At 50.7% G+C, this 16,140-nt stretch overlaps 1 protein-coding gene across 2 annotated transcripts in view; it reads left to right on the top strand.

Moving 5' to 3' along the window:
* The window catches only part of LOC136620929 (cytochrome P450 2K6-like), a 218,197-nt gene that overhangs the window by 80,983 nt on the left and 121,074 nt on the right, over positions 1 to 16,140 (top strand). The gene's annotated exons all lie outside the window — the stretch shown is intronic.

The raw sequence follows: 16,140 nt of genomic DNA, 5'->3' as shown, positions 1-16,140 counted from the left end.
CTCTGGGTAAAAAAAAATCTTTTGTTTTGGAATGGGTTGTTGAATTGTGGAGATGTGTAGAAGTACTGGCATCTGAGTCCCCTTTATGCCCACATTTGTGGCTCATGAAATTTTGTGACGGAGGTGGCATGGGATTGGAATTATGATCATACGTTAATTTATCAGCAATTCTCATCAGCATTGTGTGCTATCGCCCACAATTTCAAAGATTGTCGCTGCCAGGCCCTGCCAACATTCTGCAGTGTGTGTCTCCTGTTCCTCCTCATCCAATACGCACTTATAAATAGACATGAAGGTGGTGTGGCTATCAAGCAACAATGTGGCATGAGGACAGCTGAATGCTGCGCTGGGAAAATTTTCAGTACGCTGTGGCCTACTGAGTAGGCAAAAGGGTGCGCCTTACCCTGTTTGGGATGGGGACAGCTGGACGAGGTGCTGGGAAAAATTTCAGTATGCTGTGGACTACTGAGTAGGTGAAGGGCTGTGCCCAGAGTGCCCAGTACTCTGTGGACACAGGCTCCTGCCTGCGTCCTCAGGGGGATAGGACAGCAATACCAGCATGTAACACAGAAGAAGAGGCAGTGGTGTCACCCGCCGGCGATGATTGGCCTTCATTCCACCTAGTGTGGTGCTTAGCTAAGATGTGCCAGCGCGTGTGCCTTGCTGATTATGGTCTGGCCCAACTAAATTGTTTGGGGGGTGACCACCAGGCTCTTGCCCACAATTTGGCTTATAAGGGCAACCTGGGAGCCTCAGATGAATCCATGCATTCCACCCCTGCTGTTCCCTATCCATTTTTGTGGTGTTTTCATTATTTTCTGATGTTTTTTTTTTTTTAAGTGAATGACACACCCTTCCCTATGCAGAGCATGGGTCACTTTGAAAAATGCTCGAGTCTCCCATTGACTTTAATGGGATTCGTTACTCAAAGCAAGCTGTCGAGCATTACAAAAAAGTTCGGCTCGAGCACCCGAGCATTTTGGTGCTTGCTTATCTCTATATAAAAAACAAATCCTGTATTATAGTTTGCACTGAGTTCTTGTTCGTGAGCTAGAAATCTTACCTCGCCCTCTAGGGAATGCTTGGCATTATTCTTGGTACTAATGTCAATCATTCACTAGGGAAAATGAAGACATCTTGCTCATGAATGAACTAAACACTAAATACACTTATTGGCTACTATTCGTTGGTTATAGAAAATAGAAGTTATTTAACCTGTAACCTCATTCCACTCCTCTTGACTTTTCACCCTCATTATCTCTCTGACTTGAAAAAAATGTCCACAACACATATAATTTATGCAATAAGTAATTATTAACTAGTTTAGAAATTATAAATTCACTGTATATTTTCAATTTCTCTACATTTTGGGTTTTCTGGAGAAAATGTTAGAAATTTTTTTTTAACGGCCATTTTACTTAGAGGGCTTATCCATCACAAACATTTATAGCATATTGTCAGTGTGTGCAAGTAGTCTCCAATTTGTGGCATTTCAGTTATGGGCAAACTACAACTTCCAGCATTTCCTAGAAACTAAAGGTTAAAGACCACTGCTATGTACCATAAGTATGTGATTGGCCGGAAGGGGTAAAATAAAGGAGCTCTGGAACTTTTCTTATCAATACCACCGTGTATATAGTGTTGAAATTCTTTAATGGGGGTCATCCACTTTGAAAAACTATGCTTATGTTAGAAGGACCCTGATTATAAGCAATTCACTGAGTGTCCTACTGCGGGCGGGAAATTTCTCTAGAGCGCTACTACAAGGGGCAAAAATGTATTATACATTTCCCACTGAAACCAATATGGGGTCTTCCACATGTACCACACTCATTTCACCTCCTCATTTAAAGAGTTGCTATCCACACTGAGAATCTGCATCAAAATTTGATACACCAAGGACTTAAAATCTGCACCGTAGGTCAATTTACGCTGCATATTTTTTCAGCAACATTTGAACAGGAATTCACAAGATTCCATGCACTTGCATTTTCCTGCTGCAGAGCGGAGACCTACCAGAGGTTTCTGAAACACTGAAGAGGGTTGGTGACGACATTTCAGGAGGCATAAGGTAAGAAAAGGTTTAATAGAAAACACTGGTGGTCTAGAGCAGATAAAGGGTTAATGGGAACACCTATGGTGATGATGTAGAACAGTTGTAGGTAATCTTAGCTTGACTGGGGTGTGTGTCCCAATTACCTCCAACCCCCAGCTGGTCCCTTATAAGGGAGGGAAAAAACTGCAACTTCCAGCATGTACAGGACAGTTTGTGTTAACAGAGGAAATCACGGGGAAAGAATATAAGAGATGGGACTACAAGTCCATGCATGTCAATGCTGTCACTGTGTAATATTAGAAGACATTACAGGGAGGAAGTGTAAAAGAATTACAACTCTCAGCATTTCCAGGCTATTATAATGGAAAGTTAGAATGTACGGGAGGAGAGAACTACAGATCCCAGTGTTTCCTTGCCTATTAAAGCTCACCTAAAAATCCATCATCACAGGACCATCACCCTCTACTATAGAGCTTCGCCGCTCATTAAATCCTCCCAGGGCCTTCAGGAATAGTATATAGCCTAGCCTTCAGTGCTGAGCTAAACCGCTTGTGCCATCATTGCAGGTACTTAAAGGGGTTGTCCGGCCATAAACAATTCATGTCATTACTTCTGTTTGCCCAATACAATGCACTTTGTAATATACATCGTGCATTGTAAATTAGGCAAACAGAAGTTATTCACTTACCTTTAGGCTGGATTCACACGAACGTATATCGGCTCGGTTTTCACACCGAGCCGATATACTTCATCCTCATCTGTAGAGGGGGGGGGGGGGGAGGATGGAAGAGCCAGGAGCAGTGCTCTGAGCTCCCGCCCCCTCTCTGCCTCCTCTCCGCCCCTCTGCACTATTTGCAATGGGGAGAGACGGGGTGGGGGCGGGGCTAATTTGGGGAATTTAGCTCTGCACCCATCCCACCTCCTTTCATTGCAAATAGCGCAGAGGGGTGGAGAGGAGGCATAGAGGGGGCGGGAGCTCAGTTCCTGCTCCTGGCTCTTCCATCCCCCCCCCCCCCCTGCAGATGAGGACGACGTATATCGGCTCGGCGTGAAAACCGAGCCGATATACGTTCGTCTGAATCCAGCCTTAGAGGTGTTCCCCCCTGTGTTGCTTCTCCGGTCGTCCTAGGATACGAAAAGTCTTCTCCTCTTCTTGTCGGCCCGGCTTCAGGTCTTGTCGGCACGGGGACGCGTCTCTTCCGCTCTGTGCATGCGCAGCAGAACTTCTTCTGCTGGGATCGTGAGCTGCTTTAGTCTGCCTGCAGGGGACACCGGGTGTGTGCACATGTCAGTGGTGAGGGGGGGTGCGGGTGTGTGCACATGTCAGTGGTGGGGGGGGGGGGGGAGTGCGGGTGTGTGCACATGTCCGTGGTGAGGGGGGGTTCGGGTGTGTGCACATGTCAGTGGTGGGGGGGGGGGTGTGGGTGTGTGCACATGTCAGTGGTGTGGGGGGGAGGGTGCATGCACATGTCAGTGGTGTGGGGGGGAGGCTGTATGGGTGTATGCACATGTCAGTGGTGTGTGGGGGGGGTGTATGCACATGTGAGTGGTGTGGGGGGAGGGCTGTCGCTGGTCTAGGGTTGGGGGGGTTGTAGGTTCTGTCACTGGGGTCCTGGGTTGGGAGGCGGGGCGGGCTGTCACTGGTACTGTCTCTGGGGGTTCTGTCACATAGACTTCTTGTGGGGTGGGGGTGCTGTCACATAGACTTGTCGCTGTTGGGTGCTGTCACATAGACTTCTTGCGGAGGTGATGGTGCTGTCACATAGACTTGTCGCTGTTGGGTGCTGTCACATAGACTTCTTGCGGAGGTAATGGTGCTGTCACATAGACTTGTCGCTGTTGGGTGCTGTCACATAGACTTCTAGCGGGGGTGGAGGTGTTGTCACATATACTTGTCGCTGTTGGGTGCTGTCACATAGACTTGTTGCTGTTGGGTGTGCTGTCACATAGACTTGTCGCTGTTGTGTGTGCTGTCACATAGACTTGTCGCTGTTGGCGGTGCTGTCACATAGACTTGCCGCTGTTGGCGGTGCTGTCACATAGACTTGCCGCTGTTGGCGGTGCTGTCACATAGACTTGTCGCTGTTAGGGGTGCTGTCACATAGACTTGTCGCTGTTGGGGGTGCTGTCACAAAGACTTGCTGCTGTGGAGTTTGTGGTGGGGGCACTGTGAGAGGGCATTGTGGGGGTGACACTGGGGAGGGGGTAACTGTGGTGGGGGGGTGACACTGTGGAGGGGCATGTATGTGGTGGGGGCACTGCGGGGGTTACTGTGGGCTGGGGCACTGTGGGGGGAGCACTGTTGAGGGGGCACTGTGTGGGGCGCACTGAGAGGGGTCATTGTGGGGGGGTCATTATTGGGGGGACATTGTGGGGAGCTCACTGGAGGGGAACACTGTGGTAGGGGCACTGTCGGGGGTGCACTGTGTGTGGGCACTGTGGGGGTGTCATTGTGGGGGTGACACTGTGGTGGGGGCATTGTGGGGGTGCACTGTGGGGGGTGACACTGTGAAGGGGAATGTGTGTGGTGGGGGCACTGAGGGGGTCATTGTGGGGGGGGTATTATTGGGGGGACACTGTGGGGGGCTCACTGGAGGGGGACACTGTGGTAGGGGCACTGTGGGGGGGTCATTGGGGGGGTACACTGTGGGCACTGTGGGGGTTCCGCAAGAGCAGGGGAGGGGAGGAGGTGTCCAGTAGCACGTCAGTGTGCTCCTGTGATCAGTGGGATCAGTGGCAGAAACAGCGCCAAGCAGAGGAGCTGGGAGGAGGGGAATTTGGGTCTCAGAGGGGGGCACTATTACCACATGGGCCACTTTGGGATGTCGCTATTACTACTGGGGGCCACTGTGGGATGTCACTATTACTACTGGCTACTGTGGGATGTCACTATTACTACTTGGGATGCTGTGGGGTGTCACTATTACCGGTGGGGCCGCTGTGGGATGTCACTATTACTACTGGGCTGATGTGGGATGTCACTATTACTACTGGGGCCACTGTGGGATGTCACTATTACTACTGGGGGGCCACTGTGGGATGTCACTATTACGACTGTGGCCACGGTGCAGTGTCACTATTACCGCTGGGGCCGCTGTGCGGGGTCACTATAACCACCAAAGCCGCTCTGCTGGGGTCACTATTAGCGCTGGAGCTGCTCTCGGGGGGGACACCCTTACTGCTGGGGCCACTCTGGGGGGAGTCAATATCACTGCTGTTTACACAAAGTGGAAATGCTGTAGAATGTCCTCAGCGGAAATTTCCGTGGCAAATTCCACAGCAATTCCGCATCCAAAAGAAGTCAAAATCTACACCCTGTCTATTTTGAAACAGCCTTGTCCTTTTAAGAATGACGGAGGTAAAAATCATACGTCGTGATAAGCCCCGCCCCCTGACATGTTGGCAATTTACAATAAATAAGTGGGTTTTGAATTGCAGTTTGGGCACTCGGTCTCTAAAAGGTTCGCCATCACTGGTCTAGGGCCTCAAAACACAAAATCCATCACATTTGTTACCCAAGCAGGGTGTCATCCTAGGGGCTATCAACCCCTGTCAGGATTGTAGCTTCTAGCCTCGATCAGCAGCAGCAGCAGGCCCAGTGCTCAGTGTGTCTGGAGGTTTTAACTCCTCCAGTCACAACCATACAGCTGTCCTAGCAGGCCATTCTGTGTATGCCTTGCCATATATCTCCACCCCTCTTGCCATATATCCCCACCCCTTGCTATATATCCCCACCCCATAGGCCTTATTACAGGACCTAACTAGAGATGAGCGAGCACCAAAATGCTCGGGTGCTCGTTAATCGAGACGAACTTTTCGCGATGCTCGAGGGTTCGTTTCGAGTAACGAACCCCATTGAAGTCAATGGGCGACCCGAGCATTTTTGTATATCGCCGATGCTCGCTAAGGTTTTCATTTGTGAAAATCGGGGCAATTCAAGAAAGTGATGGGAACGACACAGCAACGGATAGGGCAGGCGAGGGGCTACATGTTGGGCTGCATCTCAAGTTCACAGGTCCCACTATTAAGCCACAATAGCGGCAAGAGTGCCCCCCCCCCCAACAACTTTAACATCTGAAAAGCCCTCATTAGCAATGCATACCTTAGCTAAGCACCACACTACCTCCAACAAAGCACAATCACTGCCTGCATGACACTCCACTGCCACTTCTCCTGGGTTACATGCTGCCAAATCCCCCCCCCCCCACGACCCAGTGTCCACAGCGCACACCAAATTGTCCCTGCGCAGCCTTCAGCTGCCCTCATGCCACGCCACACTCATGTCTATTTATAAGTGCGTCTGCCAGAGGAACCGCAGGCACACACTGCAGAGGGTTGGCACGGCTAGGCAGGGACCCTCTTTAAAAGGGGGGGGGGGGGCGATAGTCCACAAGCTGTACAGAAGCAATGAGAAATCCAATCCTGTGCCACCTCCATCTGGAGCTGCACACGTGGGCATAGCAATGGGGAACCTATGTGCCACACACCATTCTGTCAAGGTGTCTGCATGCCCCAGTCAGACTGCGTTTTTTCATAAATAGTCACAGGCAGGTACAACTCCGCAATGGGAATTCCGTGTGCACCCACAGCATGGTTGGCTCCCTGGAACCCACCCGCTGTACATAAATGTATCCCATTGCAGTGCCCTGGACAGCAGAGCTAACGTCAGATGAAATGCAGGTGGGCTTCGGCCCACACTGCATGCCCCAGTCAGACTGGGGTTCTTTAGAAGTGGAAACAGCTGCATTTACAACTCCCTGTGGACCCACAGCATGGGTGGCTCCCTGGAACCCACCGGCGGTACATAAAAATATCCCATTGCAGTGCCCAACACAGCTGATGTAACGTCAGCTGTAATGCAGGTGGGCTAAAAATTAATTTGATTACACTGTAGGCGAGGGCCCACAAAAATTGCTGTATCAACAGTACTAATGTACATCAGAAAAATTGCCCATGGCCAACCAAGAGGGCAGGTGAAACCCATTAATCGCTTTGGTTAATGTGGCTTAATTGGTAACTAGGCCAGGAGGCAGCCCAGTTAAAATAAAAATTGGTTGAGGTGAAAGTTTCAACGCTTTAATGAGCATTGAAACGTATAAAAATTGTTTAGAAAAATTATATGACTGAGCCTTGTGGGCCTAAGAAAAATTGCCCGTTCGGCGTGATTATGTGAGGTTTCAGGAGGAGGAGCAGGAGGAGGAGGAGGAATATTATACACAGATTGATGAAGCGAAAAGTCCCCGTTTTTGATGGGGATACAGAACGATGCTTCCATCCGCGGGTGCAGCCTATGTATTGCTTAGGTATCGCTGCTGTCCGCTGGTGGAGAAGAGAAGTCTGGGGAAATCCAGGCTTTGTTCATCTTGATGAGTGTTAGCCTGTCGGCACTGTCGGTTGACAGGCGGGTAAGCTTATCTGTGATGATTCCACCAGCCGCACTAAACACCCTCTCTGACAAGACGCTAGCCGCAGGACAAGCAAGCACCTCCAGGGCATACAGCGCGAGTTCAGGCCACGTGTCCAGCTTTGACACCCAGTAGTTGTAGGGGGCAGAGGCGTCACGGAGGACGGTCGTGCGATCGGCTACGTACTCCCTCACCATCCTTTTACAGTGCTCCCGCCGACTCAGCCGTGACTGGGGAGCGGTGACACAGTCTTGCTGGGGAGCCATAAAGCAGTCAAGGGCCTTAAAGAGTGTTGCCCTGCCTGTGCTGTACATGCTGCCTGATCTCCGCGCCTCCCCTGCTACCTGGCCCTCGGAACTGCGCCTTCGGCCACTAGCGCTGTCGTATGGGAATTTTACCATCAGTTTGTCCACCAGGGTCCAGTGGTATAGCAACACTCTCGAACCCCTTTCCTCTTCGGGTATGAGAGTGGAAAGGTTCTCCTTATACCGTGGGTTGAGCAGTGTGTACACCCAGTAATCCGTAGTGGCCAGAATGCGTGTAACACGAGGGTCACGAGAAAGGCATCCTAACATGAAGTCAGCCATGTGTGCCAGGGTACCTGTACGCAACACATGGCTGTCCTCACTAGGAAGATCACTTTCAGGATCCTCCTCCTCCTCCTCAGGCCATACACGCTGACAGGATGACAGGCCAGCAGCATGTGTACCCTCACCAGTGGGCCAAGCTGTCTCTTCCCCCTCCTCCTCATCTTCCTCCTCCTCCTCCTCACCGCGCTGAGATATAGACAGGAGGGTGCTCTGACTATCCAGCGACATACTGTCTTCCCCCGGCTCTGTTTCCGAGTGCAAAGCGTCTGCCTTTATGCTTTGCAGGGAACTTCTCAAGAGGCATAGCAGAGGAATGGTGACACTAATGATTGCAGCATCGCCGCTCACCACCTGGGTAGACTCCTCAAACTTTCCAAGGACCTGGCAGATGTCTGCCAACCAGTCCCACTCTTCTGAAAATAATTGAGGAGGCTGACTCCCACTGCGCCGCCCATGTTGGAGTTGGTATTCCACTATAGCTCTACGCTGCTCATAGAGCCTGGCCAACATGTGGAGTGTAGAGTTCCACCGTGTGGGCACGTCGCACAGCAGTCGGTGCACTGGCAGATTAAACCGATGTTGCAGGGTGCGCAGGGTGGCAGCGTCCGTGTGGGACTTGCGGAAATGTGCGCAGAGCCGGCGCACCTTTCCGAGCAGGTCTGACAAGCGTGGGTAGCTTTTCAGAAAGCGCTGAACCACCAAATTTAAGACATGGGCCAGGCATGGCACGTGCGTGAGGCTGCCGAGCTGCCGAGCCGCCACCAGGTTACGGCCGTTGTCACACACGACCATGCTCGGTTGGAGGCTCAGCGGCGCAAGCCAGCGGTCGGTCTGCTCTGTCAGACCCTGCAGCAGTTCGTGGGCCATGTGCCTCTTATCTCCTAAGCTGAGTAGTTTCAGCACGGCCTGCTGACGCTTGCCCACCGCTGTGCTGCCACGCCGCGCGACACCGACTGCTGGCGACGTGCTGCTGCAGCTGACACATCTTGATTGCGAGACAGAGGTTGCGTTGGAGGAGGAGAAGGAGGGTGGTTTAGTGGAGGAAGCATACACCGCCGCAGATACCACCACCGAGCTGTGGTCCGCAATTCTGGGGGTGGGTAGGACGTGAGCGGTCCCAGGCTCTGACTCTGTCCCAGCCTCCACTAAATTCACCCAATGTGCCGTCAGGGAGATATAGTGGCCCTGCCCGCCTGTGCTTGTCCACGTGTCCGTTGTTAAGTGGACCTTGGCAGTAACTGCATTGGTGAGGGCGCGTACAATGTTGCGGGAGACGTGGTCGTGCAGGGCTGGGACAGCACATCGGGAAAAGTAGTGGCGACTGGGAACTGAGTAGCGCGGGGCCGCCGCCGCCATCATACTTTTGAAGGACTCCGTTTCCACAACCCTATACGGCAGCATCTCCAGGCTGATAAATTTGGCTACGTGCACGTTTAACGCTTGAGCGTGCGGGTGCGTGGCGGCGTACTTCCGCTTGCGCTCAAACACTTGCGCTAGCGACGGCTGGACGGTGCGCTGAGAGACATTGGTGGATGGGGCCGAGGACAGCGGAGATGAGGGTGTGGGTGCAGGCCAGGAGACGGTAGTGCCTGTGTCCTCAGAGCGGGGTTGGATCTCAGTGGCAGGTTGGGGCACAGGGGGAGAGGCAGCGGTGCAAACCGGAGGCGGTGAACGGCCTTCGTCCCACCTTGTGGGGTGCTTGGCCATCATATGTCTGCGCATGCTGGTGGTGGTGAGGCTGGTGGTGGTGGCTCCCCGGCTGATCTTGGCGCGACAAAGGTTGCACACCACTGTTCGTCGGTCATCTGCACTCTCAGTGAAAAACTGCCAGACCTTTGAGCACCTCGGCCTCTGCAGGGTGGCATGGCGCGAGGGGGCGCTTTGGGAAACAGTTGGTGGATTATTCGGTCTGGCCCTGCCTCTACCCCTGGCCACCGCACTGCCTCTTGCAACCTGCCCTGCTGCTGCCCTTGCCTCCCCCTCTGAAGACCTGTCCTCAGTAGGCGTAGCAAACCAGGTGGGGTCAGTCACCTCATTGTCCTGCTGCTCTTCCTCAGAATCCTCGGTGCGCTCCTCCCTCGGACTTAATGCCCTTACTACTACCTCACTGATAGACAACTGTGTCTCATCGTCATCGGCCTCCTCACCCACTGAAAGGTCTTGAGACAGTTGCCGGAAGTCCCCAGCCTCATCCCCCGGACCCCGGGAACTTTGCAATGGTTGGGCATCAGTCACGATAAACTCCTCTGGTGGGAGAGGAACCACTGCTGCCCAATCTGAGCAGGGGCCGGAGTCTGCCCGCTCCTCAGAATGTCTCATTTTCATGGTGTGAGGAGGCTGGGAGGAAGGAGGAGCAGCAGCCAGAGGATTCTGAGTTGCAGCAGTGGACGGCGCAGAACTCTGGGTGGACGATAGGTTGCTGGAAGCACTTTCTGCCATCCACGACAGGACCTGCTCACACTGCTCATTTTCTAATAAAGGTCTACCGCGTGGACCCATTAAATGTGCTATGAATGTGGGGACGCCAGAAACGTGCCTCTCTCCTAATCCCGCAGCAGTCGGCTGCGATACACCTGGATCAGGAGCTCGGCCTGTGCCCACACCCGGACTAGGGCCTCCGCGTCCTCGGCCGCGCCCACGTCCTCTAGGCCTACCCCTACCCCTCAGCATGCTGTATTACCAGGAATTCAGAAACACAACGCTGTAATTAAATGTGCCGCTTATTGGCCTGTGGTTGGAGGCTGAGTTCGCTTACGGAACGCCAGGAAATAATTTGGCGCAAGCCTGCTGTAACACTTAGCTGGCTGCGTATTTATTTGGAGAACTAATACCTCCAGCAGACACGGACCCAGAACACTGAGCACAGTGACAGCCAGGCCAAATAGATTTTTTTCCAATATTTTTTTGAAAAGGACCACTGCGTATATTCAATCTATAATATATGTCTTCTGGCCCTGCCTACACAATTCTGTCCCTGGAGTGTGTCACGGAACTGCAGTGTTGCACTGTTATTAACTGCAACAGAGCGGTGATTTCAGAGCCAGGAAATAATTTGGCGCAAGCCTGCTGTAACACTTAGCTGGCTGCGTATGATTTTGGAGAACTACTACCCCCAGCAGACACGGACCCAGAACACTGAGCACAGTGACAGGCAGGCCAAATAGATTTTTTTCCAATATTTTTTTTAAAAGGACCACTGCGTATATTCAATCTATAATATATGTCTTCCGGCCCTGCCTACACAATTCTGTCCCTGGAGTGTGTCACGGAACTGCAGTGTTGCACTGTTATTAACTGCAACAGAGCGGTGATTTCAGAGCCAGGAAATAATTTGGCGCAAGCCTGCTGTAACACTTAGCTGGCTGCGTATGATTTTGGAGAACTACTACCCCCAGCAGACACGGACCCAGAACACTGAGCACAGTGACAGGCAGGCCAAATAGAATTTTTTCCAATATTTTTTTGAAAAGGACCACTGCGTATATTCAATCTATAATATATGTTTTCCGGCCCTGCCTACACAATTCTGTCCCTGGAGTGTGTCACGGAACTGCAGTGTTGCACTGTTATTAACTGCAACAGAGCGGTGATTTCAGAGCCAGGAAATAATTTGGCGCAAGCCTGCTGTAACACTTAGCTGGCTGCGTATGATTTTGGAGAACTACTGCCCCCAGCAGACACGGACCCAGAACACTGAGCACAGTGACAGGCAGGCCAAATAGAATTTTTTCCAATATTTTTTTGAAAAGGACCACTGCGTATATTCAATCTATAATATATGTCTTCTGGCCCTGCCTACACAATTCTGTCCCTGGAGTGTGTCACGGAACTGCAGTGTTGCACTGTTATTAACAGCAGCAGAGCGGTGATTTCAGAGCCAGGAAATAATTTGACGCAAGCCTGCTGTAACACTTAGCTGGCTGCGTATGATTTTGGAGAACTACTACCCCCAGCAGACACGGACCCAGAACACTGAGCACAGTGACAGGCAGGCCAAATAGATTTTTTTCCAATATTTTTTTGAAAAGGACCACTGCGTATATTCAATCTATAATATATGTCTTCTGGCCCTGCCTACACAATTCTGTCCCTGGAGTATTACTGCAGGGCGCAATGCTCTGCACGGCCGATATACCAAAAAAAAAAGTGCAATACTGCTAAAAGCAGCCTCCACACTACTGCACACGTTTAGATGTGGCCCTAAGAAGGACCGTTGGGGTTCTTGAAGCCTACACTAACTCCTAACACTCTCCCTACAGCAGCTCCAACACGATACCACTGTCCCTCAGCTATGTCACAACGCATCTGAGGCGAGCCGCGGGGGGGCCCATTTTTTATACTCGGGTGACACCTGATCTCCCCAGCCACTCACTGCAGGGGGGTGGTATAGGGCTTGAACGTCGCAGGGGGAAGTTGTAATGCCTTCCCTGTCTTTCTATTGGCCAGAAAAGCGCGCTAACGTCTCAGAGATGAAAGTGAAAGTAACCCGAACATCGCGTGGTACTCGAACGAGTATCAAGCTCGGACGAGTACGTTCGCTCATCTCTAGACCTAACCCTTCGGAGTCAAAGCTCAATGCTCATGGATCTCTACGTGTCAGGCTCTCTCTCTTCAACTTTCTTCATTTTCTACAAAACTGAGCACCCCCTCACCATCTAGCACTGTCTTAATGACCTTCATAACATCTTCTTCCGGAATTTCTTAACATGTTCCTCACTCATCTTCTGCTTTAATGTTTCCTGTTCTACAGAAAAACATTCTCCTTCTCTTGCAGTTGTCCAATATGCTTTTCCTCCACCGCTCTCGTTTTGGTTAACAACTCCCTTTCTTTTTGCCTGAGCTTATCTTTTTGCCTATTTTTTTCAAAATTTTTCTGATTAAAATGTTTAAACATTCTTCAGCTTGGTCCACAAGCAGTTGCCGGATCAAAGGCCTGCAGGACTGTAAGAGTAGGCAATGCATGACAGGGTTAACAGGGATGAAGGGGTTAACAAGAAGGAGGGGAAGCAGGTAGGGGTGGGGAGTGGGAGAAAGAGAGGAAGAAGAAAGTGTCAGGGGAAAAAAGAGGAGCTACATCCAGCAGCAGAGTAGCAGTTGGAAGAAGAAGCAGGATGTGCAGCAGGACAGCGCGGAAGAAGAGAGAAGAAGGAAGAGCCTGGAAAGGAATTTCAACTCACCTGAAGATGGACGCAGTGATAGAGAAGATCCGGGCAGTGGAGCGGGGTCTGGACTGGCTGGAGCGGACAAACGATGCTGGCGATGGAGGGAGGGAGAAGAGGTCGCGGAGGGTACGTGCGCTAGTGAGACTTAGCGCCAAGCACGCGCCAATGTGCCAGTGCGATTTGGGGAGCCCTTCACAGGTTCCTAAGATCTAGCTCTCCCCCACACCACCCGCCAGGGGGGAGAGCAGGCCCGGGAGGAATCCTGCCAGCGCTAGGCATTGCTCTCAAAAAGGGGCAGTGCCTAGTACCAGATTTTTGGTAGGGAGTGGAGGAAGCATGAGGAGCTGCTCACCTGGCGATTAACCGGTCAGTGAGCAGCCCCGCCACGGATGTGGGCCATGAGAAGATGGTGGTCCAGGTTTTCTGGAGATTCGGAAGTTGGATGGAAGTGGAGGGAGGACAGTGGTTTGCATTGTGGAGAAGTAGATCGTTGGAGAGACTGGGAGTCCAGTGGAGCAGTTGCAATCTGCCGTGGATTCAGAGGTTCAGAGGGGACGGTTCGTGGATGAGGAGCAGCTGGTTGGTCCACAGCCCCTACGCAGCCCGATGAGATAACCTCTATGGCTTGTCCATCTAATTTAGATAGCTAGGTAGTGCCTGCTGGGGATAGTTTAAGGGGTAATGTGTGGGGCAAAGGAGTATTTGTGGATGCACACGGCGCAGATTCCGACTTTAGAGCATTGGTGGGGTTGTATGTGGCAATTTTTGCAGAGACAGGAGGTAGGACCGGCTCCGTCGCCCATTTCGGCATGGACCGTACCATCAATGATGTCATTTAGCAGGGAGAGCATTCCATATGGAAGCTTGGCTGGGTTGACAGGAGTGCAGCAGGCGGCGTGTTTAGCTGTCAAGGTTCTGATGGAAAAAGATGGAGATGGGGGTGCATCTGGATGATAGAGCAAAAAGTGAAGTTTATGTTTGCTTTGAGGGGTCTTTAGGAGCTCATTTGAAAAAAGAGGTGAGGGAAAATATATGGACAAAAAGGAAAAGGACTGAATATAAGAAGGAAGAGGAAGAGAAGCGCAGGTGGCATTTAATACCGCAGCCGTTTACAAACTGGCTGCAGGTGTTCACAATATTAGCAAGTGTAATTGTGGAAAAAGCACCAGAAAATAGTTCCAGGCTTTTTTGTTACTTGGATTCAATTGGGGAGGCTTATAGAGTTTACAGGGGTCTGACTTAGCTGCAATATGACAAGCAATTTAGGCAGCAGAAGGCGGTTCGCCCTTCTGTTAGATGGGACCAGAAGGACATTGGGCCCTGGCTCAGGGTGATGGCCCCATTGCGGTAAGGACAGCCCTCTCAGGGGGGAGCTGGGTCTTCAGGCTCAGCCATTAGTTTGCAGGCAGGAAGCCATTTTGGGCAGTCAGGAAGGGAGAAATTGGGTTTTTGTTGGCAATTTAATGAGGGCGAGCTGCAGATTTAAACATGTTTGCTCCCATTGTAATGCAATGTCGCATGAAGGGACAAAGTGCAGTAGAAAGGGGAAAGGAAAGGGACAAGCAAGTTTTGAAAAAAGGAATGATGCTGGTGAATCTGGCCAAGATGGTGCCATTCCTAAATAGGTATCCTGATAGGTCAAAAATAGACTTGTTGTTAGTAGGTTTTCGCAACGGCTTTAAAATTCCTGCCCCAAAACAGTGTCGGCACTGAGGTGTCAGACTGTAGTAACCGAAAAGCTAGAAAAGGAGGTTCTTGGCAGAACCTTTTAAGGAACCTCCTTTGAAGGATTTTATAGTGTCACCACTCGTAGTAGTCCCTAAAATAGAGCTGAATAAATTTTGGTTGATGTTAAGGTCCGCTCCCGGTCACATAACCTTTCAGGTCAAGAGGTCCAAATCAGCCCCGTATCAGGGTGCACCCTGGAAACCAAGAACTAAACACTGAGATAGTTATTAGTTTCCTCAGATATGTAGAGAATTGCCACAGCAGGTAACAAGTGGCTCTCTCTGCAGGGAGGCGACACGTACTGAGCGTTTCTTCACCTTTTTATAGATTTCTATACAGGAAAGGAATGTCTTGTTAGTCACAGCATAAATCTCATTGGGTTAGACACAGATTATGAGATATACATTTTTCAGCAACAGCATAGCGTGAGAGAGTCTATGAAATGCCCTTCAAGTTTCTGTTTATGGTTCTCGGAAAGAACAGAAAGAAACAAATCATAAGACACTGCACCGCACCTCCTCCCCCAAGCTTATTTCTGCTTTGAATTATTGTTTTAACACACACACAAGTTTATTCACATCTTATAATACTCCATCTTGTATCTAACGTCCATTTTGAGACAGATTCTTCCATTGTTATGGACCTGTACCTTCTCAATCCCCCCTAGAAACTGTCTGAAAATAAACAATACCTTTATAACTTCTACAGGACGGGGTAAGGTTCGCTTTCCCTATTTCTAGCTTATGATCTATGCCCTACCTACCACTGTTGGTCAGCTGTTCAAGGGCTAATCCCTTCCCCGACGACTAATCCTAACTAACTAAATGCGAAGACCTAATAGACACAGAAGGGATCTACAACACACATGCTATTGTATTCTAATGGCTAGGAGACTAGAGTGGTCACCACTGTTTCTGTTGAGACAGATCCATAAGGGGGTACATTGCTCTGTTGTATTATAGGCATATAAAGGATATGCAGGATCATGAGTTCTGTGCTCCGGGACCCAGTGCCTTCTTGCAGTGCGAGGTGTGGATCCAAGTGGGCTGTTTTTCCTTCGAGCTTAAATGCAGTTGGTGTGGTAAGCAACACCTGGTAGGGACCTTCAAACAGGGTTTCTCTATCAAACTTTTTCACATAGACCCTGTCACCTGGTTTCAGATTGTGACAGATTGTGCAGAGACTGCAGAATGCGTTAT

This window comes from Eleutherodactylus coqui, chromosome 1 (genome assembly GCF_035609145.1).
Source record: "Eleutherodactylus coqui strain aEleCoq1 chromosome 1, aEleCoq1.hap1, whole genome shotgun sequence".
Lineage (NCBI taxonomy): Eukaryota > Metazoa > Chordata > Amphibia > Anura > Eleutherodactylidae > Eleutherodactylus > Eleutherodactylus coqui.
This window is presented reverse-complemented; position numbering and strand designations above follow the sequence as displayed.